This window comes from Equus caballus, chromosome 16, assembly GCF_041296265.1.
Source record: "Equus caballus isolate H_3958 breed thoroughbred chromosome 16, TB-T2T, whole genome shotgun sequence".
NCBI lineage: Eukaryota > Metazoa > Chordata > Mammalia > Perissodactyla > Equidae > Equus > Equus caballus.
This window is the reverse complement of record NC_091699.1, coordinates 15,838,794-15,863,939: the sequence shown is the minus strand read 5'-3', so window position 1 is coordinate 15,863,939 and position 25,146 is coordinate 15,838,794. Positions and strand designations below refer to the sequence as shown.

General features: G+C 44.3%; 1 protein-coding gene across 3 annotated transcripts in view; it reads right to left on the bottom strand.

The window, feature by feature from the left end:
* TMEM40 (transmembrane protein 40) overlaps nucleotides 1–24,643 on the bottom strand; it is a 65,496-nt gene extending 40,853 nt beyond the window's left edge. For 2 of the 3 annotated variants that reach the window (XM_070237244.1, XM_023619941.2), the window contains exon 1: nucleotides 24,355–24,643. The gene's annotated coding sequence lies outside the window, so the exon portion shown is untranslated. The remainder of the gene's footprint in view (nucleotides 1–24,354) is intronic. The other variant, XM_070237245.1, reaches the window with a different exon arrangement.
* Between the last annotated feature and the right edge of the window lie 503 nt (nucleotides 24,644–25,146).

Genomic DNA, 25,146 nt, shown 5'->3' with positions numbered 1-25,146 from the left:
TGATACCACTCTGTGGAAGAAGAGACACCCCTGCCCTCCCCTCGAGCCCAGATGCTCTCGGTACAGTTGGCAGCCACTGCCCTCGTTAGTCAAAGAAGAGGGACATTTGCTCCTGGAGGAGGGCCCGTCTCTGAAAGGGACCCCATGTCCAGAAAATGTGCACCTTCCTCCAGGTGAGGGAAGGGTCTGACCCTGGAGCAGCTACTGCACAAAGAGCTTCGTGGGAGAAACTGAGGCCCTGGGAGGTTAAGTAACTTGCTCAAAGTCACACAGTGGTTAAACGATAAGACTTGGGTGAACCATGGTTACCTAACTCCTTGCAGAGCCATCCTTTTGGCTCGGATTCTGGTTTTATCCAGGGGAAGGAAAATAAAGAAATCAGGTGTATTCAATGGGTCACCTAGGAATAAGCATTTGGCCCTCAGGAAAAGAAAAAAAGCAGCCCTCCATGGAGGAGAGGAACAGAGGGTCGTCCTTCCTGGGGCTATGGCACCGTTAGGGGAGATGGAAGGGGGTGGGCTGGGAGCTTGGCTTCACTTCCCTATGGTCTGGTACAGGCCCTGGGGTCAGAGAATTGGGGTGAGAACTGAAGAAAGGTCCCCATCAGGTTTATCCAGGCCCTGGGTCCCCTCAGGCCAGGCCGAATAGAAATTCCTTCCATTCGCAGGACAGGAGAAGCAGGGGCAAAACTCCTCTGAGCCCCACTGCTCTGAGCAGGGGCCCCAGAAGGTGGTCTCCAAGGGGACAGGTCGACAGGACAGGTAGGGCCCACCCCAGCCAGCACTGCTGGACTCAGTGCAGAGGTTAGGAGGGAACCTGGTCTCATCCTGGGGGCCTACTGTGAGCTGGTTCTTGCCCAGCACACAGCTGGAGATTTCAGAAGGGATATGATGCATTTGTCTCCGTGCCCCTTACAGCCAATCCAGGAAGCCAAACTTGTGGAAATGTCATAGCTATGGAATTCGGAGCCAAATGGAACACGAAGGGCCATCCTTGTCCTCCAACCAAGACCACCCGGAGCCACCTGTGGTTAGACAAGATGGGTTTGCTACTCACCGCAACGAGGGAGAGCACACCCACGGGGGACTGTGCGTGTCTCAGCAGGGGGCGTTCGCAAGAACGTGCTACAGTCATGCGTTGCTTAAGGACAGGGATACGTTCTGAGAAACATGTTGTTAGGTGATTTTGTCATCGTACAGACATCGTTGAGTGCACTTACACAAACCTGGATGGTACAGCCTAATACATACCTGGGCCATGTGATACTAATCTCATGGGACCACTGTCATTGACCGAAAGGTCGTTATGTGGCGCATGACTGTACAGGATTTGGGCTTTGGCTGGGTGATCCGGGGGAGGGTCTAAGGAAGCAGGACTCTGCATAGCACTGTAGGGGGAAGACTTTTCCTCTACCTAAAGTGGGTTCGTCTGGCCAGAGAACGAATTAAATTCTCATGAGACAGAATAGCAAGAGAAAATTAAACAAAGCTTTATGAGGACCATGGCCTGGGGCCTTTCTTCCCAAAGGAAGAAAGGGCACCGAAGAAGTGGGGTGCACAGAGTGGTTATATACCCCCAAACAGGGTGTTTCACATGTGATTGAAATGTCCCTCCCACAATAGTCACAAGATTGCCCTGTTGGCACAGCACTTGATGGACACAGCAGGAGGCAAGTCTATTGTCTTGAGCTGGGTGACCACAGGTGAGCGCAGCAATCAGTTCCTAGCCTAAGGAAAGATGCTTAATCCTTAAAGAAATGCCAGTGTTGGGAGGGGGAGGGAAGTCAGTTACAGGAGGTTACCAGAAACAGGAATAAGATTATTATGCAGATTTAAGTCCTTGCCTTTGGCATTGATTAAGAGTTTCTAGAGAGAAAGTCATCTCCCCTTCCTGGTACAGAGAGGGCGATATCTTTACAGATGGAGAGTTCCTTTACAATGTAAATATCTCCTAACAAAGGGCAAGCAAGTTCCACTTTTCAGTTGTTTTCCTGCCTGCAAAGGAACCAGCCTCAAATAATCATCATGCCAAAGAGACATATCTTGGGGTGGCCATTTCCAGGTCCCCACAGCACGCTGTCAGAAAGTGAGGGCACTGACTGGGAATCTCAATAAATCTTGTCCGCAGGGAGGGAAGACCAGCATAAGGATGAGCTATCCTTGGTGAAGACATAGAAGTCCTTGATTCTAGCTGAAAGAGTGTGCTTGGTATTTTTTTTTTTTTAAAGATTTTATTTTTTCCTTTTTCTCCCCAAAGCCCCCCGGTACATAGTTGTATGTTCTTCATTGTGGGTCCTTCTAGCTGTGGCATGTGGGATGCTGCCTCAGCGTGGTTTGATGAGCAGTGCCATGTCCGCGCCCAGGATTCGAACCAACGAAACACTGGGCCGCCTGCAGCAGAGCGCGCAGACTTAACCACTCAGCCATGGGGCCAGCCCCGTGTGCTTGGTATTTTGTGTGTGACACAAGGTCCTTGTTTTGTTTAGGCTGAGACACAGTTGCGAAGTGGCCTTGCTTTGTCTCACTCTATCACGGTCTCAGAGGGACCTTGTTTGAGGCCAGTGTTCCGTGAAATTGCATATGTCCAGCAGGAGAATCGCACGGCCCAGCTGTGAGTACCAGGACATCTCCCAGATGTCAGGGGCTGCTCTTTGTCCTTCCTTCCTCTCTCCCTCTCTCCCTCTCTTTCTCAGGGTTCTTGAAGCCTTGAATCAGCAGCACAGGGTAAAGAACCAGGACAGGGTCTTTAATATAAAATAGACTTGTTATTTACCGTGTGACCTTTGGGGAGGGCAGCCTCAGTTTCCCCACTTGTGGAATGGGGATGATAATAGTGTTCACCTGTCCTGGTTTGCCTGGGACTGAAAGGTTTCCTGGGACAGAGGACTCTGAGTGCTAAAATGGGACAGTCAGCAAACCAGGACTAGGAGGGGATTACAGATGTTTGTAGAGACCGGGATAGTGACTGGTGAAGAAGACACCTCAGGACATCGAAACTTTGGACATTAGCAGTCAGGGAAGAGCTTGCCTGGGGCAGTGAGGGGAAGCTTCAGGAAAGAGGTAATGTGGGAGAAAAGTCCTTAAGGGTGGAGAAGATTAGACTAATTGCTCTTTCTGCTGTCCCCCAAACAGATTATCTGACTCTTATTTGTCATTCTAGTCTGTGACCTGTCTGGAAAACGGGCATAACAATTCCCTCTCTGAAGCCAGGTCTTTGTTTTTTTAAAATAAGGGATGATTTTTTTTAGGTATGCCCTTTTTTGGGGGGGGGGGGGGGTGAGGAAGAGTGGCCCTGAGCTAACATCTGCTGCCTGTCTTCCTTTTTTTCTTTTTCTCCCCAAAGCCCCAGGACATAGCTGCGTAGCCTAGTTGTAAGTCACTCTAGCTCTTCTGTGTGGGATGCCACCACAGCATGGCCTGACGAGCAGTGTGTAGGTCCATACCCAGCATCCGAACCAGTGAACCCCAGGCTGCTGAAGCAGAGCACGAGAACTTAACCACTCGGTCATGGGGCTGGCCCCTGAAACCAGGTCTTTCTACATCTGAATCCACCACTGGAAGGAGCTCTGTGAAGAGAGGTGCTGTCTTCCTCTCTGGATCCCCTCAGTGCCTTTCCCAAGGGGACAGCAGGAGGCCCAGTTGAAGCTGGACTGGATGGGGCTGGAGAAAGTGAGAGCACATGGCATGGGGGGAGAAGGCGAACAAGTGGATGCAGGAAGGAAGTCACCTTTCTGGAGCAGGAGTTGAGAGTGGAGGAGTAATAAACAAAGCTGGAGCAGTTGGTTTAGAGTTTACCCTGCAGGAGTGGGTGTCCCAGAGTCAGCCCCATTAATCTTTGGTGATTCGGCAGATGATCATAGCTGCCACGAGAACCCAGTGCCAACAACACTGAACCGGATAGTTAGAAAGAGGTTCCGTGTCCAATCTGTCTGGACCGTTCTGCTTAAATATAGCATGCTGGTGGCAACTCTGGAACCAGTCGGCCTGGGATTAAATCCCAGTTCTGTGACTGACTAGCTGCATGACCTTGGGCAAGTTACTTAACCTCTCTGAGCTTCACTTTACTCTTCCATAGAGTGGGGATAACAATAGTATGTACCCTATTGAGTTTTCGTATTAGTTCACTTAAAGTGCTTGTAACCGTATTAGTCATTATTAAATTTAGAAGAAAGTCTGTTTGGTGCTAACATATCTTTAACACTTCCTGCCCACTTATTCGTCCCTCTCTTTTAACAAAGTGAGTGTGCACCCCAGGCTCAGAATCTTCGGCAGGCAATGGTAGCAGATTCCATCGTAAAAACATTGCCCTGCTTTCCTGTTTGTTTTGTCGTTGTTGTCGTTGTTTTAATAGCTACTTTCAATTTATGGCAGATAGCACTAGGTTTCCATCTTGGGTGGCAACATAAAATTTTCAAAATAAATTATTTTAAGTAAAGATATGCATTAAAAAGAAAATCTTAAAGAAAAAGATGAAACAAATAATACAGGTGGTTATAGATGCGGCAACGGTTCTGGAAGCGGTATGCGAACGAATGAAGTTTAGGAACGTCCCTGTTGAAGATGAGAATCCCTGGATAGTTTGGAGCAGAAGAATTCTGATAAGAGCTGCAGGAGGCATGATCAGCTTGGGGCCCGGGATGGACGGCAGGTAGACAGGCCTCCAAGCTGCCTGGGGCTGGAGGGGGAAATTCAAGAGAATTTTGTGAATACTTTTCTAACAAACTAATTGCAAATAGATGTCTGACACAATCTGGGAAATCTGAATGTGGACTAAATATTAGATTATTGAAGGACTACTGTTACTTTTGCTGGCTGGCATAGCATGGAAGTTATGTACAAACAATGTCAATTGTTGGTGATACAGGCTGGAGTGATGACTAGTGACGTGACACCGTGTCTGGGATTGCTTTAAAGCACTCCAGCATCAGAGGAAAATGTGGGAGGGGGAGGGATGACACACAGCTGGCCAGCGTTGATGACAGCAGCTGGGTTTTTCATACTTGAGAGTTCGTTTTTCTTTCCACTTTTGTGCATGTTTGGAAGTTTCCATAATAAGAGTCTTTAAGAATGCAGAGTGTCACTGGACCCACATTCCATGGCATCAGAGAGGCAGGACCTGTTCGTCAATAGTGTCTGGACAGTGGCTTCCATCTCTTTGTTTGAAGCCAGCGTGGAAGCATTTAGCAATAGGACACCAGGAGAATCCTGGCTGAAAATGCCGGCGTGGAATCTCAAGCTGTGAACTGTATCAGGCTGGTCATCCCATCCTATGTTGTCTGACCTGCAGCTATAGTTTTATTCTTTAGCAGGTGTTCAACAATCTCTGTAAACAGTAATCTCTGTAAGTGTGAGTTGTTAACCTTTACAACTAGAAAGAATGGAAAGAAGAGAGGGAGGGAGGAAGAGAGAAAGGAAGGGAGAGAGGGAGTGAGAAAGGAGGAAAAGAAGGAAGAAAGGGAGGAAGGAAGGAAGCAAGGAAAGAAGGGAGGGAGTAAAGAAGGAAGGCAGATTCAAAAAAGGAGGCTCTTGAGAACTATTTGAAATCCAAGACCCAAATGTTTGGGACGGGCTTATCTCTGCTGGAAGAAGACACTGCCTTCAGCCTGGGAATTCTAACTCTGGGAAGTGACTCCCCTGTGAGTGGTGTCTGGACTGAGCTCAAGCCTGTGCAGATGTCGCAGGACACACCTGTGCTATGTGTGTGATGGGCCAGCCCTGGACAGCGGATGATGAAGCCTGAGGATGCGCAGGTGCAAGCACGTGTATCTGGAATGCTGGCCCAGGTCTCTGCCTGCAGGATGCACCTGCTCCTTAGCACTTGACTCACACGTCTCCCCTCCCTCCCGTGTTCCCATATCCTTTCCTCAACCATCAACCATCGTACATCAGTGTATGTCTCCCCTACTAGGCACAAAGATAACAAAAACAACTAACAGCTACCGTTCACTGCAGGTTTGCCATGTGCCCCAGGTATTCTGCCAAGAGCTTTACCTCATGAGGTGGGCACTATTATTTCCATTTCATAGATGCGGAAACTGAGGCTCAGAGAGACTGAGTCACTTGCCCAAGTTCACACAGCTAGAGGGGCCTCAAACTCACCTCTGTCTTCTCACAAAGTAGTTTTCTTACCCACTTCTCTAATCAGCTTGCCTCTATCCCCCTGGTTCTTTGGTAAATGCTTGAAGGAATACTCACTACTTTGATCCCTGGCTTCCCCCACAGGCTGGGGGCCTGCCACCCTCCCCCCAGCAACATGCCTGCCTCATTCACTCCTAAAAGATGTGATGGGACAAGTTCAACCTCATTTGCTTGAAGTCACAAACATCTTTCTCTATCCCAGAAAGAAGTGGTTTAGTCTTATATATAGTCCAGAGCCGAAAGCTGGGAGACTTCAGTTTGAGTTCTGGCTCTAGCTGTGCGACTTTAGCCAAATCACTTAAACTCTCTGAGCCTCAGTCTCTTCTTAGGTCAAATGGAGGAATCACCTGCCCCTCAGAAGAGAACATGTGAGAGTGCTCAGCAAATGTTCTTTTTCTAGTTCTGCAGGAGGAGCTTAAAGAATTCCCCCAGTGCCCTCTGAGCGGGGCTTGGACCTCACAACACAGAGTATCAGGAGATAGGCAGAAGCCCCCACTGAGACCCAGGCAGAAGTGGAGCCTAGAAGGAGCAGCCTGGCCTCCCCACAGGGCCAAGTGGAACGACTCCTGGGGCAGGGAGCTGTCTTGGGGGATGGCCTGCTGCCTTGGCCTTCTCCTCAGGCAACCTCAAGCCCTGACCAGGGACAAAGATGAGTGAGGAGAATTACTTGCCAATAAAACCCACCTTCAGACATCTTCCGGGCACCTACTGGGTTGAGGGTCCAGGAATGAACCAGTCCGCCCTCCACTCTAGAATGATAGCTGGGCACATGGCTACCAAAATGAAGGTTACATTTCTCAGTGCCCTCATAGCTATGTGTGGTCAATGGATTGTAAGAGAAAGTATCTATTCCAACTAGCTAGAATGTGAATGTGATGGCAGCAGGAGTCAGAGTAGCAATATTTGACCAGGAGGGAATATTGGGAAGGTTAGTTATAATGAGAGGAGACATCTAAATAGCAACAATATAAATCAGAAAACAATGAACAATATCTTCAAAGTGCTAAAAGAAAATAACTATCAACTTAGAATTCTAAATCCACCTAAATTTTTTTTTTTTGAGGAAGATTAGCCCTGAGCTAACATCTGCTGCCAATCCTCCTCTTTTTGCCGAGGAAGACTGGCCCTGAGCTAATATCCATGCCCATCCTCCTCTACTTTATATGTGGGACATCCGCCACAGCATGGCTTGCCAAGCAGTGCTGTGTCCACACCCAGGATCCAAACCAGCAAACCCTGGGCCCCCGGAGCAGAACGTGCAAACTTAACCGCTGTGCCATTGGGCTGGCCCCTAAATCCACCTAAATATTTAAGAGCAAATGCTTAATTTAAACACTTATCAATGAGTTTATCATTCCCAGAGTCTTGCTGAAAGAACTTCCCAGATTTCCTAGATTAAGAAAAAGGAACCTGAACACAGAAGGAAGGATAATGGATAATGTAAGCAGAGAGTTGGAAACTCTAAGAATGCATCAAAAAGAAATTCTAGAAATCAAAAACACTGTAACAGAAATGAAGACTGCCATTGATGGGCTCATCAGCAGACTGGACATGGCTGAGGAAAAAGTTAATGAGCTTGAAGATGGGGTAACAGAAACTTCCCAAACTTAAGTCCAAAGAGAAAAAAAAATAGAACAGATTTATCTAAGAAATGTGGAACAATTTCAAATGTGTAACACACGTGTAATTGAAATGTCAGGAGGAGAAGAGAGAATGCAGCAGAACTGTTTTAAAATGTAGGTTTTATTGTTATTCAAGTATGGTGAGGCCAACAGATCAGGAGACAATTGTCAATGAAAAGATAGTTTGTTACTCATAGTTACCAAAAGGAGAGTGTATGTCACACCATGAGGGCCACACAGAGAAGCACCAGAGTCAGTCAGGAGGCAGAGGGAACAAGTGGAAAACAAAAAGGAGCCTTTATTGTGGTTTTCACGAGAAGAAACAGGTAAGGCAAGGTAAGAATACTTTAGGATTGGCAAAGGGGTTGTCCTGAGTTGTCTTGTACCTGGCTCTCAGGTGATTAAGTTACTATTAGAATAGCAACCTTGAGGTGACAGCCCAAAAGAGGAGGTAGGTGAGGGGTATGGGCTCTGGATTGGTTGCTTTCCATATAAAAGTTGAATCCTGGGCAAGATGTTTGCTATCTCTAGGAATTAGTTAACCCTTGGAGGCATAGCCTCTCCCCAGTCAGAGAGGTCCCAGATGCCAGAACATCAAGAACACAGAAAAAAAGAAAATATAGTTAATACAAGAACTTTATTTGAAGGAATGATGGCTGAGAATTGCCCAAATTAATGACAGACATCAAACCATTTGACTCCATCAAATCCAGGAAGCTCAGAGAACACTGATTAGGATAAACGCCAAAAATCTACATGTATGCATATCATATTCAAACTGCAGAAAATCAAAGACAAAGAAAATCTTAAAAGAAGCCAGAGAAAAAGAAAAACTTACCTATAGAGGAGCAGTGATAAGAATTACAGGGGATGTCTGTCAGAAACCACATAAGCAAAAAGAGAGTGGAGTCAAATAGCTAAAGTGTTGAAAGAAAAGAAACACCAACCTAGAACTGTATATCCAGGGAACTTATTCCTCAATAAGGAAGGAGAAATAAAGACTCTCTCAGATAAACAAAACCAGAGGGAATTCATTGCCATATCTGCTTTGCAAGCAATATTAAAAGAAGTCTTTCAGGGAGAAGGAAGATTATATAGGTCAGAAACTGACATCTACATAAAGAAAGGAAGAATATCAGAGAAGGAATAAGTAAAGGTAAAATAAAATATTTTATTTTTCTTATTCTTAATTGACTTAAAAGATAACCAACCATTTGCTTAAAGTAATAATAATAATGCATTGAGTGATTATAGCATACAAATAAGTGAAACGAATGACAGTAATGTCACAGAGGAGGACAGAGAAGAATTAGGATCACACTTTAAAAAAGCCTGCACTATCCATGAAGTGGTATGGTATAATTTGAAAGTGGACTTACATTAGTTTAAAATGTATATTAGTTTAAAATATTTAAATGAAAACTCTAGGGCAGTTTTTTGGGATTTTTGTGTTTTTTTGTGTTTTTCGCTGAGGAAGATTAGCCCTGAGCTAACATCTGTTTCCAATCTTCCTCTTTTTGCTTGAGGAAGATTTGCCCTGAGTTAATATCTGTGCCAATCTTCCTCTATTTTGTATGTGGGTCACCACCACAACATGGCCACTGATGAGTGGTGTAGGTCCATGCCCAGGAACCGAACCAGGGCCACCAAAGCAGAGAGTGCTGAACTTAACCACTAGGCCACAGGGCCAGCCCAAAAAGTTTTGAAAAAGAAGTATGATTGATAGGATAAGAGAGGAGATAAAATAGGATTATATAAAATGCTTGATTAAAACCAGAAAAGGAAAAAAGAGAGTGAGAAAAAGAAACAAAGATAAAGCCAATGAATAGAAAACAGTTACAAACATGGTAGCAGATATTAATCCACTTTAAATATGGATGGTGTAAATACACCAATCAAAAGACAGAGATTGTCAGAGTGCATAAAAAAACAAGACCCAACCATATGTTGTCTACAAGAAACCCACTATAAATATAAAGACTCAGGTTAAAAGTAAAGGGATAGAGAAATATATATCAGGTTAATAGTAATCAAAAGAAAGCTGGAGAAGTTATATTAGCTTCAGACAAAGCAGACTTCAGACAAGGAAAATCATCAGTGATAAAGAGGTCAATTCTCCAAGAACACATAAATGTTCTACATTTAATCATGGAGTGTTAAAAACATGAAGCAAAAACTGATGAAATTTTAAAAAGAAATAGACAAACCCACTATTATAGTTAGAGACCTCAAGACTTCTCTTTCAGTAATTGCTAGATCAAGCAGACAGATAACCAGAAGACAGTTGACCTGAACAGCACCATCACCCTGACCTAATTGACATTTACAGACTACTCCACCCAACAACTGCAAAATATACATTCTCTCCAAGCTCTCACAGAACATTCATCAAGAGAGACTACATTCGGGGCCGTTAAACGCATTTTAAGAAATTTAAAAGAATAGAAACTATACGGAATATTCTACCGTGGAATTAAACTAAAAATAACAAAAAGATAGCTGGAATATCCCTAAATATTTGGAGATTAAACAACATACTTCTAAAGAACACATGGGTCAAAAAAGAAATCTCAAGAGAATTTTTCAAAATATTTTTAATTAGATGAAAATGAAAATACAACTTGTCAAAATGTGTGGGATGCAGTGAAGACCATGCTTAGAGAAAAATTTATAGCATTAAGTGCAAATATTAGAAAGGGAGAAATATCTAAAATTAATAATTGAAACTTCCATGTTCAAAAACTAGAGAAAGAATAGTAATTTAAGCCTAGAGCAAGCAGAACAAAAAAATAATAATAAAAATTAGAGCAAAATTCAATGAAAATGGAAACAGGCAAACAATAGAGAAACTCAATGAAACCAAATATGTATGGCAAATTACTTTTGTTATTGAACACTAGAGAAAGACTAGAAGTCGATGCTCAGTTCCCGCCCTAGTGCAGGCAAGATGGCCCGCAGGCCTTTGGCCGAGTCTCTGAACTTCTCATGGAAACTGACCCCCAGCTCCACAGCCTGCCTCCCAGGCTCACTCCGGCCCCTTCTGCTGCACAGGCACAGGCGCTGTCTTCAAGTCCACGTTCTTTCACAAATAGTCGAGTAGGACATTGACACTAAAGAGTGCTTTACATAGAACACACAAAAAGGGATATCTGGACCATAAGGCTAGAGCAGAAAGCCTTCAGGGGTAAACTACATCTTCACGTCCTGTCAAAACATTTCCCTGAGTGTGTTCTAGGACAAGAGTGGCCCAAGGTATCTCCTGCCATGGGAGTGCACCCTTAGCTCTCCCTGTGGCTAGGGGCCTGCCTCTGGATATCTATCTAGCGTTTGCTTGGTGGTAACATAGGGGATAAATTATGGCTGGCTGCCTAGCTGGACTGAATCTTGTGACTATAGTTAACAGTACAGTATCATACACGTGAAAGTTTCTAAGAGAGTAGGTCTTAAATGTTCTTACCAAAAAAAAGGTAACTATATGAGGTGACGGGTGTGTTAACTGACCTTACTGTGGTCATCATTTTGCAACATACACATATACTAAATCATCACATTGTACACCTTAACCTTAAGCAATGTTATATGTCAATTATACCTTAATAAAACTGGGGGGTGGGGAAAGAAAAGTCCCTTCCCCCAGAATGCTTCACTCACTTGCTTGAGAATTCCTCTAGTAATGGGCAATTTAGTTAAATTTTCTGTTCCCTGCTAACTAATGAGGCAAGGAATTCATGCCCAGTTAAAACATAAGGAGGCATAAATCACAGCAGATCCTTTCTTGAACGTGTAGGGATTGAAGTGCCAAGTGGGAGACGGACTAGGGACCCAGGGTAGGAGGAGCTGAAGGTGACGAGGAGGCAAGGATGGAGCTTTAGGGAGGCAAACAGTGAAGGGAGACAAGAGGCATCAAGAAAATCCTCTGTGGCACAGCTTTCCTTATGCTGCTATAAACCTACAGTGGTTTAAAATTTTAAGAAAAATTTTCTGTGTTGGGTGACTTTTGAAGGCTCATCATCTCTGTTGTAAATCTTCACATGAGAATCCTTTTTGGTCAGCCTCTGTTGTGAGGAAGGTCAACATGAGTCATTGCTAATAAAAGTTACACAATCGAAGGATCCATTTTAAAAATAAATAATAAATCACAGCAGATTCAACACATGCTTCCTTGAGCAGGAGGGAAAGGGATGGGAGGACAGCTCTGGGGCCAGAACTGTGTAAACCCCAGAACCTACTTTGTCTCACAGAAACCCCATAATCCCATTAGGCTCCCTGGGATGCAGAGCTCGGCCATGCACCTGGAAGTCTTTACCTTTGCAATCCTTACTCTCTTTTTCATAGTAAATTCCCGCTGGACACTCGTCCAAACAGTATTCGTAGAGAACCAAGGTCGTCTCAGCGCAGAGGTCAAAGTCATCTGCTAAGGGGCCACTGCACTCCAGACAGTCTTCGTGGCAGGGGACACACTGGCGTGCATGTTTGTAGAAGTGGCAGGGACAACACTAATGGCACATATCTCCTTACAGGAAGGACTCAGGCATGTACTCTGGGGGAAAGGGGAAGCAGCAAGTGACCCCCAGGGGGACAGCAGAAAGTCATTCCTTTTGCAGTGGGCTAGCCTGACCCTATCACTTTGGCTCATTTGACCTGAGGGTACATTTGCCCCATCCCCACCTCCACATCTCACAAGCCCGGCCAGGGAGAAGAGACCACATACGGTGACCCAATTAGATGATGCTGGGTTTACATCCTGAAATAACCTGCCCCTTGGAGGTGCAAAAAACTGTAGTGCTGTGGCAGACAAGTCATGGTTGAGATGCTGGAGGTCTTGTTTGGAAAACCCGGAAGGCATTAACAGATTTTTAAAATTGTATCGAGGACCTCAGGCTCTATTCAATATAGAAAGCAGTTTAGGAATTCTTGGATTGGCTAACTCTTCATTCACTGATAGGATAGACCAATGAAATATACATGGTTAATCAGTATGAAGAATACATTGCGGGTCTATTTGTGTTCATTCATTCTCTTATTTGGGGGAATTCGGGAAAACACTTTAGGTTACACCAAGAGATTCCTTTGGATAGGACAGTGCCAGTGAAATGAGTCTGTCTTATTCTGGAGAGGAAATTAGAAAGACAGCCTTTCTTGGAAGATAATTCCAGAGAAAAAATTCCTACCCAGAGTGTTATTCTCAGAGTCTTATAGTTGCCTGAACTTTCCCTTTGTATCTTTCATAACAGTTGCAATACACTAGCAACCTCTGTTTCATTAATATCAGTTTCTCTTATAAGATTTTATGCTTAAAGAGGCGAGAACTTTGGGTTCTTATCTGTATGTCCAGAACTGGGATACAGCTTGGCTCACCCTTAGTGCTCAGTACATGGGTGCGAAAGAAATCATGCAAAATGGGTCTCTTGTCTGTCTTAGCTTGCAGAATCCATAATGGAAAGGCTTTATCTCACCCTGTTTCCTAAATGATGTGCACAGAGATAGATACATTTCAGTAAAGGGAGGGAGACTGGTTCCCCCAGTTCTGGGGGGATACCCTAAACTCAGATAGTCGGCTCCCAGCTGGGGAGGCTCAGCAGAGCCACACTCTCACTGGGGATACTCCCAGGTACCTCTGCATGTTTTCTCATGGGTGCAGTCCTGGTGCATCTCTGGGAAACACTTGCACACACCCCTCACAGCCACATGCCTCTTGGAGCAGGTTTCTTGGTATGCTCCCTGGTCCAGGGCAAGGCCTCCTTCACAAGAGTGGCAGTTGGTGGCATTTTCTTCACGCATTCTCCAAGGAGAGCTACAGTGTTCACATGTGCCGTCTTCTGCATAGAAGCCCGTGAGGAGAGGAGAGAGCAACTGGAGCTTTCTCCCTAGAAAAATGACTAACACCAGGTGGCAAAGGAATTAGGACAGAAAATGGAAGGAGTGCTGCTATTGTTGACCAAATTGAATGCATCAGATTTCCTGAGGAAGTGTGTTAAAAAGTTAAGTTTGGACAAATAAAATGAAAGGGACAGGTATTACCCTTGTGAATTGGGTTTGTTTGAAGACAATTTTTGTTAATTTGTATACAGTTTAGTCACCATCTGATTTCCCTATTTTATCTCCAGATTGTCATTCTTTTTTCTTTCTTTTTGTTAGAACCTTACAATAGAGTAGAAAATGCTTTTTATTCAACTTAATAAGTTTTAAAAAATTTTATTGAGGTCATAACAGTTTATAATATTGTGAAATTTCAGTTGTACATTATTATTTGTCAGTCACCATACATATGTGCCCCTTTACCCCTTATGCCTACTTTCCCCTCTGGTAACCACTAATCTTTTTGTTCATGTACTTATCTTCCACATACGAGTGAAATCATACAGTGTCTGTCTTTCTCTGTCTGGCTCATTTTGCTTAACAGAACCCCCTCAAGGTCCATCCATGTTGTTGCAAATAGGGTGATTTTATCTTTTTTATGGCTGAGTAGTATTCCATTGTATATATATACCACATCTTCTTCATCCATTCATCAGTTGATGGGCACTTGGGTTGCTTCCATGTCTTGGCTATTGTAAACAGTGCTGCAATAAACATTGGGGTACATAGGACTTTTGGGATTGCTGATAGGGGTGAATAAATCTCTTTGAATTGTTGCTTTCAAGTTCTTTGGATAAATACCCAGTGGTGGGATGGCTGGATCATATGGTAGTTCTATTTTTAATTTTTTGAGGAATCTCCATACTGTTTTCCATAGTGGCTGCACCAGTTTGCATTCCCACCAGCAGTGTATGAGGGTTCCTTTTTCTCCGCAACCTCTCCAACATTTGTTGCTATTAGTTTTAGATATTTTTGTCATTCTAACGGGTGTAAGGTGATATCTTAGTGTAGTTTTGATTTGCATTTCCCTGATGATCAGCGATGATGAGCATCTTTTCATGTGCCTATTGGCCATCCATATATCTTCTTTGGAGAAATGTCTGTTCATGTCTCCAGCCCATTTTTTGATTGGGTTGTTTGATGTTTTGTTGTTGAGTTGCGAGAGTTCTTTATATATTATGGATATTAAGCCTTTGTCAAATATATGACTTGCAAATATTTTTTCCCAGTTAGTGGGTTGTTTTTTTGTTTCAATCCTGTTTTCATTTGCCTTGAAGAAGCTCTTTAATCTGATGAAGTCCCATTTGTTTATTCTTTCTATTGTTTCCCTTCTCTGAGAAGGCATGGTGTCCGAAAAGATCCTTTTAATACTGATGTCAAAGAGTGTACTGCCTACGTTTTCTTCCAGAAGCCTTATGGTTTCAGGTCTCACCTTTAGGTCTTTGATCCATTTTGAGTTTATTTTGGTGAATGGTGAAAAAGTGTGGTCAATTTTCATTCTTTTACATGTGGCTTTCCAGTTTTCCCAGCACCATTTGTTGAAAAGACTTTCTTTTCTCCATTGTATGCCCTCAGCTCCTTTGTCAAAGATAAGCTGTCCATAGATGTATGGTTTTATTTCTGGGCTTTCGATTCTGTTCCATTGATCTGTGCACCTGTTTTTGTACCAGTACCATGCTGTTTTGATTACTGTAGCTTTGTAGTATGTTTTGGAGTCAGGGATTGTGATGCCTCCCGTTTTGTTCTTTTTTCTCAGGATTGCTTTAGAAATTCGGGGTCTTTTGTTGCCCCATATGAATTTTAGGATTCTTTGTTCTAATTCTGTAAAGAATGTCATTGGGATTCTGATTGGGATGGCGTTGAATCTGTAGATTGCTTTAGGTAGAACGGACATTTTAACTATGTTTATTCTTCCAATCCATGTACATGGAATGTCTTTCCATCTCCTTATGTCGTCATCCAATTCTCTCAGAAAGGCCTTGTAATTTTCATTATATAGGTCCTTCACTTCCTTAGTTAAATTTACCCCAAGGTATTTTATTCTTTTTGTTGTGATTGTGAATGGTATTGTATTCTTGAGTTCTTTTTCTGTTGGTTCATTACTGGAGTATAGAAATACTACTGATTTATGCAAATTGATTTTATACCCTGCAACTTTGCTGTAGTTGTTGATTACTTCTAACAGTTGTCCAATGGATTCTTTGGGGTTTTCTATATATAAGATCACGTCGTCTGCAAACAGCGAGAGTTTCACTTCTTCCCTCCCTAGTTGGATTCCTTTTATTCCTTTTTCTTGCCTGATTGCTCTGGCCAGGACCTCCAGTACTATGTTAAATAAGAGTGGTGATAGAGGGCATCTTTGTCTCGTTCCTGTTTTCAGGGGGATGGCGTTCAGTTTTTGCCCATTGAGTATGATGTTGGCTATGGGTTTGTCATATATGGCCTTCATTATGTTGAGGTAGTTTCCTACTATGCCCATTTTGTTCAGAGTTTTTATCATAAATGGCTGTTGGATCTTGTCAAATGCCTTCTCTGCATCTATTGAGATGATCATGTGGTTTTTATTCCTCAGTTTGTTGATGTGGTGTATCACGTTAATTGATTTGCAGATGTTGAACCATCCCTGTGTCCCTGGTATGAATCCCACCTGATCATGATGTATGATTCTTTTGAGGAATTGCTGAATTCTGGTTGCCAAAATTTTGTTTAGAATGTTTGCATCTATGTTCATCAGTGATATTGGCCTGTAGTTCTCTTTTTTCGTGGTGTCCTTGTCAGGTTTTGGGATCAGCATGATGTTGGCCTCATAGAATGTGTTAGGAAGTGTTCCATCTTCCCTAATTTTTTGGAATAGCTTGAAAAGGATAGGTATTAAATCCTCTCTGAAAGTTTGGTAGAATTCCCCAGGAAAGCCTTCTGGTCCTGGGGTTTTATTCTTTGGGATGTTTTTGATTGTTGTTTCAATCTCTTTCCTTGTGATTGGTCTGTTCAAATTGTCTGCCTCTTCTTGAGTGAGCTTTGGGAGATTGTAGGAGTCCAAGAATTTATCCATTTCCATTCTGTTGGCATATAGTTTTTTGTAGTATTCTCTTATAATTTGTTGTATTTCTGCAGTGTCTGTTGTTATTTCTCCTCGCTCATTTCTGATTTTGTTTATTTGAGCTTTCTCCCTTTTTTTCTTTGTAAGTCTGGCTAGTGGTTTGTCAATTTTATTTATCTTCTCAAAAAACCAGCTCTTTGTCTCATTGATCCTTTCTACTGCCTTTTTCGTTTCAATAGTATTTATTTCTGCTCTGATTTTTATTAATTCTCTCCTTCTGCTGACTTTGGGCTTCATTTGTTCTTTTTTCTCTAGTTCAGTTACGTGTGCTTTAAGGTTGCTTATTTGGGATTTTTCTTGTTTGTTAAGATGTGCCTGTATTGCGATGAATTTTCCTTTTAATACAGCTTTTGCAGCATCCCATATGAGTTGGTATGGCATGCTATCATTTTCATTTGTTTCCAGGTATTTTTTTAATTTCTTCTTTAACTTCTTCAATGATCCATTGCTTGTTCAGTAGTGTGTTGTTTAGTCTCCACATCTTTGTGCCTTTCTCAGCATTTTTCTTGTAATTAATTTCTAGCCTTATAGCGCTATGATCTGAGAAGATGCTCGTTATTATTTCAATTTTTTTAAATTTGTAGAGGCTTGCCTTGTTTCCCAACATATGGTCTATCCTTGAGAATGTTCCGTGTGCACTTGAGAAGAATGTGTATTCAGCTCTTTCAGGGTGAAGTGATCTATATATCTCTATTAAGTCCAATTATTTTAGTTTTTCATTTAGCTTCACTATTTCCTTGTTGATTTTCTGTCTGGATGATCTATCCATTGATGTGAGTGGGGTGTTGAGGTCCCCTACTATTATTGTGTTGTTTTTAACATCTTCCTTTAGGTCTGTTAATAGTTGCTTTATGAATCTTGGTGCTCCTGTGTTGGGCGCATAGATATTTATAAGCGTTATTTCTTCTTGATGAAGTGTCCCTTTGATCATTATATATTGTCCCTCTGTGTCTCTCTTTACCTGTCTTATTTTGAAATCCACTTGGTCTGATACGAGAATTGCAACACCTGCCTTTTTTTCCTTGCTATTTGCTTGAAGTATTGTCCTCCACCCCTTCACCCTGAGTCTGTGTTTGTCCTTGGGGCTGAGGTGTGTTTCCTGGAGGCAAAAAATTGTTGGATCATGTTCTTTAATCCATTTTGCCACTCTGTGTCTTTTTATTGGAGAGTTCAATCCGTTCACGTTGAGAGTGATTATTGATGCATGTGGACTTAGTGCTGTTAATCTGTCGCTCATTATCTTGTTTTCCTGTGTTTCTTTTCCTGTTTGCTTTAGACTACCCATTTAATACTGCAATTTCTTATGCTGGGTTTCTTAGATTTTTCCTTATTTATGATTTGTGACTCTGTTCTGTACTTTATTTTAGTGTCTACCTTGAAGTTTGTATTTAGAATCTCGTGTATAATATAGTCTATTCTCTGGTGGTCTCTTACTTACTTGACCAATACTGATTTAGACCCTTTGCTCTTCCCCTCCTAAATAATTATTTTCATTTTTTATTCCAACTCGTCTTATTAATTGGTAGTTAGAGTGCTAAGATCGTCCTTGTTTTGGTAGTTTCCTTACCTTTACCCTAATGCTACAAGTGAATATTTGCTATCCTGTTCTGGTTCTATCCATCAGTCTCCCTAGTCTGTGGATTGTGTCCCCTTTCTCCCTTTTTTCTTTTTTCAGGTATGAGAGCCTTCTTGAGGATTTCTTGTAATGGAGGGCTTTTAGTTACAAATTCCCTTAACTTCTGTTTGTCTGAAAAAGATTTAATTTCTCCCTCATATCTGAAGGAAATTCTTGCTGGATAGAGTATTCTTGGCTGAAGATTTTTATCCTTTAAAGCTTTGAATATGTCACTCCATTCTCTCCTAGCTTGTAGGGTTTCTGTAGAGAAATCCACTGACAGTCTGATAGGGGCTCCTTTATAGGTTATTCTCTTTTTTTTTCTTACTTCCCTGAGTATTCTTTCCTTATCTTTCCTTTTTGCCAACTTTACTACTATGTGCCGTGGGGTAGCTCTTTTTACATTGACAAATCTAGGAGATCTAAAACCCTCCTCTACACACATTTCTCCATCGATCCCTAGATTTGGGAAGTTCTCTTCAATAATTTTGTTAAGCACACTTTCTGCTCCATTTTCCTTTTCCATATTCTCGGGAATTCCTACGATCCTTATGTTCTTACTCCTCATTGAATCCATTATCTCTCGGAGATTTTCCTCATTTTTTTAAATTCTTAGTTCTCTTTCTTCCTCTGTCTGGCGCCATTCAGCCTATCTTCGATTATGCTAATTTTCTCCTCTATGTTGTCTACACGGGCATTCAGGGAATCCATATTCTGTTTTATCTGGTCCATTGTGTTTTTCATCTCAAGTAATTCTGTTTGATTCTTCTTTATGATTTCAATCTCTTTTGTGAAGTAACTCCAGAACTCGGCTTGTTTCTCTATCTTTCTCTCTACCTCATTGAGTTTTTTGATTATAGCTGCTCTGAATTCATTATCACTTAGTTTACCTAATTCCAAGTCCTCAGGACTTAATTCTAGGTTTTTATTGTTTTCCTTCTGGTCTGGGGTTTTTATAAACTGCTGGATGGAAGAGGAGTGGTTTTTTCACATGGTGGTAGAATTCAGTTGCAGTTACAGCCTGTCGCCACTAGATGGGGGTCGAGAGCCGCGTGTTATGAGCTCTCCGCCTTGGGGCAAGATGGCTGCGCCCACTGGCTTTGCGGGGGGGGGGGGGGGGGGGGGGGAGGGGTGTGGCTGTTACTCACACGCGCCGGTCTGGGTTCAGATCAGTTCTGTTCTCTGGTCTCCCAAGGCCCTTGATTTATGGGGTCCCCGCAGACAGAAGCGGGTCTCCACTGAATCAGCGGCAGGAGTCCTGGATGATCCCCGGTTGCGCGGCCCCTCCCCCGCTCCTTCCCGACCCGCGCTGCAGCGATCGCAGACTCTAGGGGAGGGAGCGATGTTCTCTCCTACTGTTCCAGTGCCTCCGAGGGTGTAAGCAGGGTTTATGATCTCCGCCTTCTTGGTATTGTAGGTCTCTAATGAGCTGGTATTATGTTTATTCTCTGAAATTCAGTTCTTCCAATCTTTTGTTGTATTTTGGAGGGGAGAGAATCCCAGGTCAGCTCACCCCGCCATTTTGCTCCGCCCCTCCAATCTTCCTCTTTTTGCTTGAGGAAGATTGTCCCTGAGCTAACATCTGTGCCAATCTTTCTCTATGTTTTGTATTTGGGATGCCACCACAGTGTGGCTTGATGAGTGGTGTGTAGTTCCATACCTGGGATCTGAACCAGTGAACCATGGGCCACTGAAGTGGAGTGTGTGAACTTAACCACTACACCACTGGGCTGGCCCTGGTCTTTTTGTTTTGTTCCTGGTTTCCCTGGCCTTGTAGAAGCACTTTAGTCTGATGAAGTCCCATTTGTTTATTTTTTTTCTTTGTTTCCCTTGCCTGAGTAGACATTGTATTTGAAAAGATCTTTCTAAGACCGATGTCAAAAAGTCTACTACCTATATTTTCTTCTAAGAGTTTTATGGTTTCATGTCTCACCTTCAAGTCTTTAATCCATTTTGAGTTAATTTTTGTGTATGGTGTAAGATAATGGTCTACTTTCATTCTTTTGCATGTGGCTGTCCAGTTTTCCCAACACCATTTATTGAAGAGACTTTCCTTTCTCCATTATAGGTTCTTGGCTCCTTTGTTGAAGATTACCTGTCCAGAGATGTGTGGTTTTATTTCTGGGCTTTCAATTCTGTTCCATTGATGTGTGTGTGTGTTTGTGCCAGCACCATACTGCTTTCATTACTACAGCTTTGTAGTATAATTTGAATTCAGGGACTGTGATACCTCCAACTTTGTTCTTTTTTCTCAGGATTGTTTTGGCTATTCAGGCTCTTTTGTTGTTCCATATCAATTTTAGGATTCTTTGTTCTACTTCTGTGAAGGCTGTCATCAGCATTCTGATTGGGATTGCACTGAATCTGTAGATTGCTTTAGGTAATAAGGGCATTTTGAGTATGTTTATTCTTCCAATCCATAAGCATAGAATATCTTTCCATTTCTTTATGTCTTCTTTGATTTCTTTGAATAATGACTTATAGTTTTTAGTGCATAGATCTTTCACCTTTTTAAATTTATTCCTAGATAACCTATTTTGTACTTTTTGTTGCAATTGTAAATGAGATTGTATTCTTGACTTCTCTTTCTGCTAGTTTGCTACTTTTGTATGTTGATTTTGTATCCTGCAACTTTACTGTATTTGTTTATTTCTAATAGCTTTTTGGTGGATTCTTTAGGATTTTATGTATATATAGCATCATGTCATCTGCAAATAGTGAGAGTTGCAATTCTTCCTTTCCAATTTAGATACATTTTATTTCTTTTTCTTGCCTAATTGCTCTGGCTAAAATTTCCAATACTATATTGAATATGAGTGGCAAGAGGGGGCATTCTTGTCTTGTTCCTGTTCTCAGAGGAATGGCTTTCAGTTTTTATCCATTGAGTATGATGTTGGCTGTGGGTTTGTCATATATAGCCTCTATTATGTTGAGGTACTTTCCTTCTATACCCATTTTTTTTTAGAGTTTTTATCATAAATGGATGTTGGATTGTCAAATGTTTTCTGTCTATTGAAATGATCATGTGACTTTTATTCTTCATTTTGTTAATGTGGTGTATCACGCTGATTGATTTGCAGATGTTGAACCATCCTTGCATCCCTGGAATAAATCCTACTTGATCCTGGTGTACAAACCTTTTCACGTATTGTTGTATTTGCTAATATTTTGTTGAGGATTTTTGCATCTATGTTCATCAGCGATATTGGCCTGTAATATTCCTTTTTTGTGTTGTCCTTGTCTGGTTTTGGTATCAGGATAATATAGGCCTCATAGAACAAGTTAGGAAGCTTACCATCCTCTTTAATTTTTCAGAATAGTTTGAGAAGGATAGGAATTAAATCTTTGAATGTTTGGTAGAATTCATTAGAGAAGCCATCTGGTCCTGGACTTTTGTTTTTGGGGAGGTTTTTAATTACTATTTTGATCTCTGCTTGTGTTTGGACTATTCATGTTCTCTATTTCTTCTTGATTCAGTTTGGGAAGTTTATGATTCTAAGAACTTATCCATTTCTTCTAGGTTATCCAGTTTGGTGGTATATAGCTTTTCATACTATTCTCTTATAATCCTTTGTATTTCTGTGGTGCCCATTGTAATTTATCCTCTTCCATTTCTGACTTTATTTGAGTCTTCTCTCTTTTTTTCTTAGTGAGTCTGGCTAAAGGTTTGTCATTTTGTTCATCTTCAAAGAATGAGCTCTTAGTTTCATTAATCCTTTCTATTGTTTTTTAGTCTCTATTTCATTTATTTCTGCTCTGATTTTTATTTCCTTCCTTCTAATGACTTTCGGCTTTGTTGTTCTTTCTCTAATTCTTTCAGGTATGGGGTAAGCTTATTTGAGATTTTTCTTGTTTGTTGAAGTAGACCTGTATTGCTATAAATTTCCATCTTAATACTAGTTTTGCTGTATCCCATAAGTTTTCATATGTTGTGTTTTCATTTTCATTTGTCTCTAGTATTTTCTAATTTCTCCTTTGATTTCTTCATTGATCCAACAGTTGTTCAGTAGCATGTTGCTTAGCCTCCACATATCTAGTTTCATAGTATTGTGGTTGGAAAACATGCTTGATGCGATTTTAATCTTCTTAAGTTTATTGAGGCTTGCTTTGTTTCCCAACATATGGTCCATCCTTGAGAATGTTCCACGTGTATTTGAGAAGAATGTGTATTCTGCTGTTTGGGGAGGGAATGTTCCATGTATATCTACTAAGTTCACTTGGTCTAGTGTTTCATTTAAGGCCACCATGTCCTCATCAACTTTCTGTCTGGATGATCTACCCACTGACATAAGCAGAGTGTTAAGGTCCCCTACTATTATTGTGTTGCTATCAAGTTCTCCCTTTAGGTCTGCTAGGAGCTACTTTATACACTTTTGTGCTCCTGCGTTAGGTGCACATATGCTAATAAGTGTTATGTCTTCTTGGTGGAATGTCTCTTTTATAATTATATAATGGCCATCTTTGTCTCTTATCTTTTTTTTTTTAAGATTGGCACCTAAGCTAACAAGTGTTGCCAATCTTTTTTGTTTAAATTTTATTTTTATTCTTCTCTCCAAAGCCCCCCAGTACATAGTTGTATATTCTAGTTGTGAGTGCCTCTGGTTGTGCTATATGGGACACCACCTCAGCATGGCCTGATGAGTGGTGCCACATCCATGCCCAGGATCCAAACTGATGAAACCCTGGGCCACCGAAACAGAGTGCTGGATCTTAACCACTGGCCACAGGGCCAGCCCTCTTGTTATCTTTTTTATCTTGAAGTCTTCTTTGTCTGATATAAGTATGGCTACACCCACATTATTTTGCTTGCTGTTTGCCTGGAGTATCTCCTTTCATCCCTTCACTCTGATAAAGGCTGGTTTTTAATGTCATCTCAGCAGGTGAGCACACGCCAAACGGAACAGAAGTAGGGACATCACAGCGCCCCAGCACAAGCCAGGACGGTTCTGACACAGCGGCCGCCGTCTCAAAGCGCAGTGAGGCAGCAGCTCTGGGCTGTTCCATCCAGGGCTCTTGCTGTAAGAGGGGCAATGCTCATCAGGGTCCCTCCACTCGGGGACGCTGCCGGCCCTGCTGTCCTGACAGCCCGAGCTCCTGTGCGAACACCTCTGGGTAAGTGACGGATGTCGGCCTCTCACCACCTCCAGTGACAAAACACTAGGAGGCTCGTGCATCTCACACATCGCACCTCACTCCTTCAGTCGCAGCGTCTCCCCCGGCTCCCCAGGAGCTCCCTCAGCGCCGCCACTGGGCTCCGTCACCGTCCGTCCGGCCTTCCTCAGAGGAACGGCCTCTGCCTGCGGCGCTCCCCCGGGCCCCGGGCCAGCCCCCCGCAGGCCCCGAGCAGAGCAGCGGCCCCGGAGAGCCGGCCGCACGCACGGACGCGGGGCTCCGGACGAGGCTCCCTCCCTCGCTGAAGCGCTCAGCCCGGAGAGGCAGGCGGGTGTCCGCGTCTCTGCGGGGCCAGCACCTCCTTCCCCTGCGCGACGCCTTCTGTCCCCACCGACTCGTCCCCACGCCCTTCCCCGTCCCCTCCTGGGATTAACGGGCGCCTCACAGCAGCGAGCACCCGCCCGGCTCCAGACGCGCCCCGGCCGCCGGCGCCGCCCGCACAGAAACTCGGCGCCTCCCCTCCGCCCTGGGGCCGCCCGCCACTTCGCCGGCCCGCGCCGCCGCGCCCGCGCTGCCCCTCGCTTTCCCCGGCCCCCCGCGCAGGCCCGCGTCTCCTCGCCTCCGCCCGCCCCACGCCGCCGGACCCGCGCTGCCCCTCGCTTCCCCCGGCCCCCAGCGCAGGCCCGCGTCTCCTCGCCTCCGCCGCCCGCCCGCCGCACCCGCGCTGCCCCTCGCTTTCCCCGGCCCCCCGCGCAGGCCCGCGTCTCCTCGCCTCCGCCGCCCGCCCTGCGCCGCCCGCCCCCCTACCTGGCCCCAGCCGCCGGCTCGAGTCGCCTCACCTCCGCCGCACGCCCGCCCCGCGTCGCCGCACCCCCACCCGGGCCCAGCCGCCCGCTCGAGTCGCCTCACCTCCGGCTCGGCCGGCGGCGCACGCCGCTCTCCTCTCCCGGACGCCCTCAGACTGCGCAGCCCGCACTGGGGCGTCAGCCCCACCCCCAGGCGGCGGGTGGTCCCCGCGACGTCCCTCCGGCTCTGGCAGGTGCTTCTTCCCCGCGCCCAGGAGGACACAGGACGCGGGGCGCTAAGCCTGCACCCCCCGGAAGAGCCGCAGGAGGCGGCTGTGCCTGCCTTTGGAGACTCCTCCATCCCGGGGTTCTCAGAGCGCCACCTTCCTCCATGTCCCCCCGGGTCCCCTCCCAGGACCACCCGCGGAGTGGGGCGGAGGACGAGTCTCGCGGGAGCAGCGTCGTCTCCGTGGCCAGCCGGGCCGATGCGCCGGGGAGCCTGGGTCCTGCTCTGTGCAGCGGGAACCGTAACCAGGGCCCCAGGGCGATGTCGGGCGCCCTTCCCCGTGTTGCCGCCTGCCTCAGAGTTCGGGGCAAAGCTGAGCACCCATGAGGAAAACCTCCGTGAGCCACAGTCACTCTCAGACTTCTGTGGGCTCCAGAACGAGGCGTTCAGGGCCTCACCTTCCCCCGCCCCCAAACCTGAACCTCTGAGGGGAGGCCTGGTTCTTTAAACGGCTTTACAGGTGTATTTCAGCCACAAAGTCGGCTCGAGTTTAAAAGAGCAGCCGCGTGGCCCGAGGCCGCTTCCCTTCTGCATCTGCAGCCAACGGAGTGCTCTCGAAGGGCTGTTCTGCCCCTCCGTGCGGTCGCCGAACTGCACTGAACCGGGAGCGGGCGAACCCCAGGGCACGCG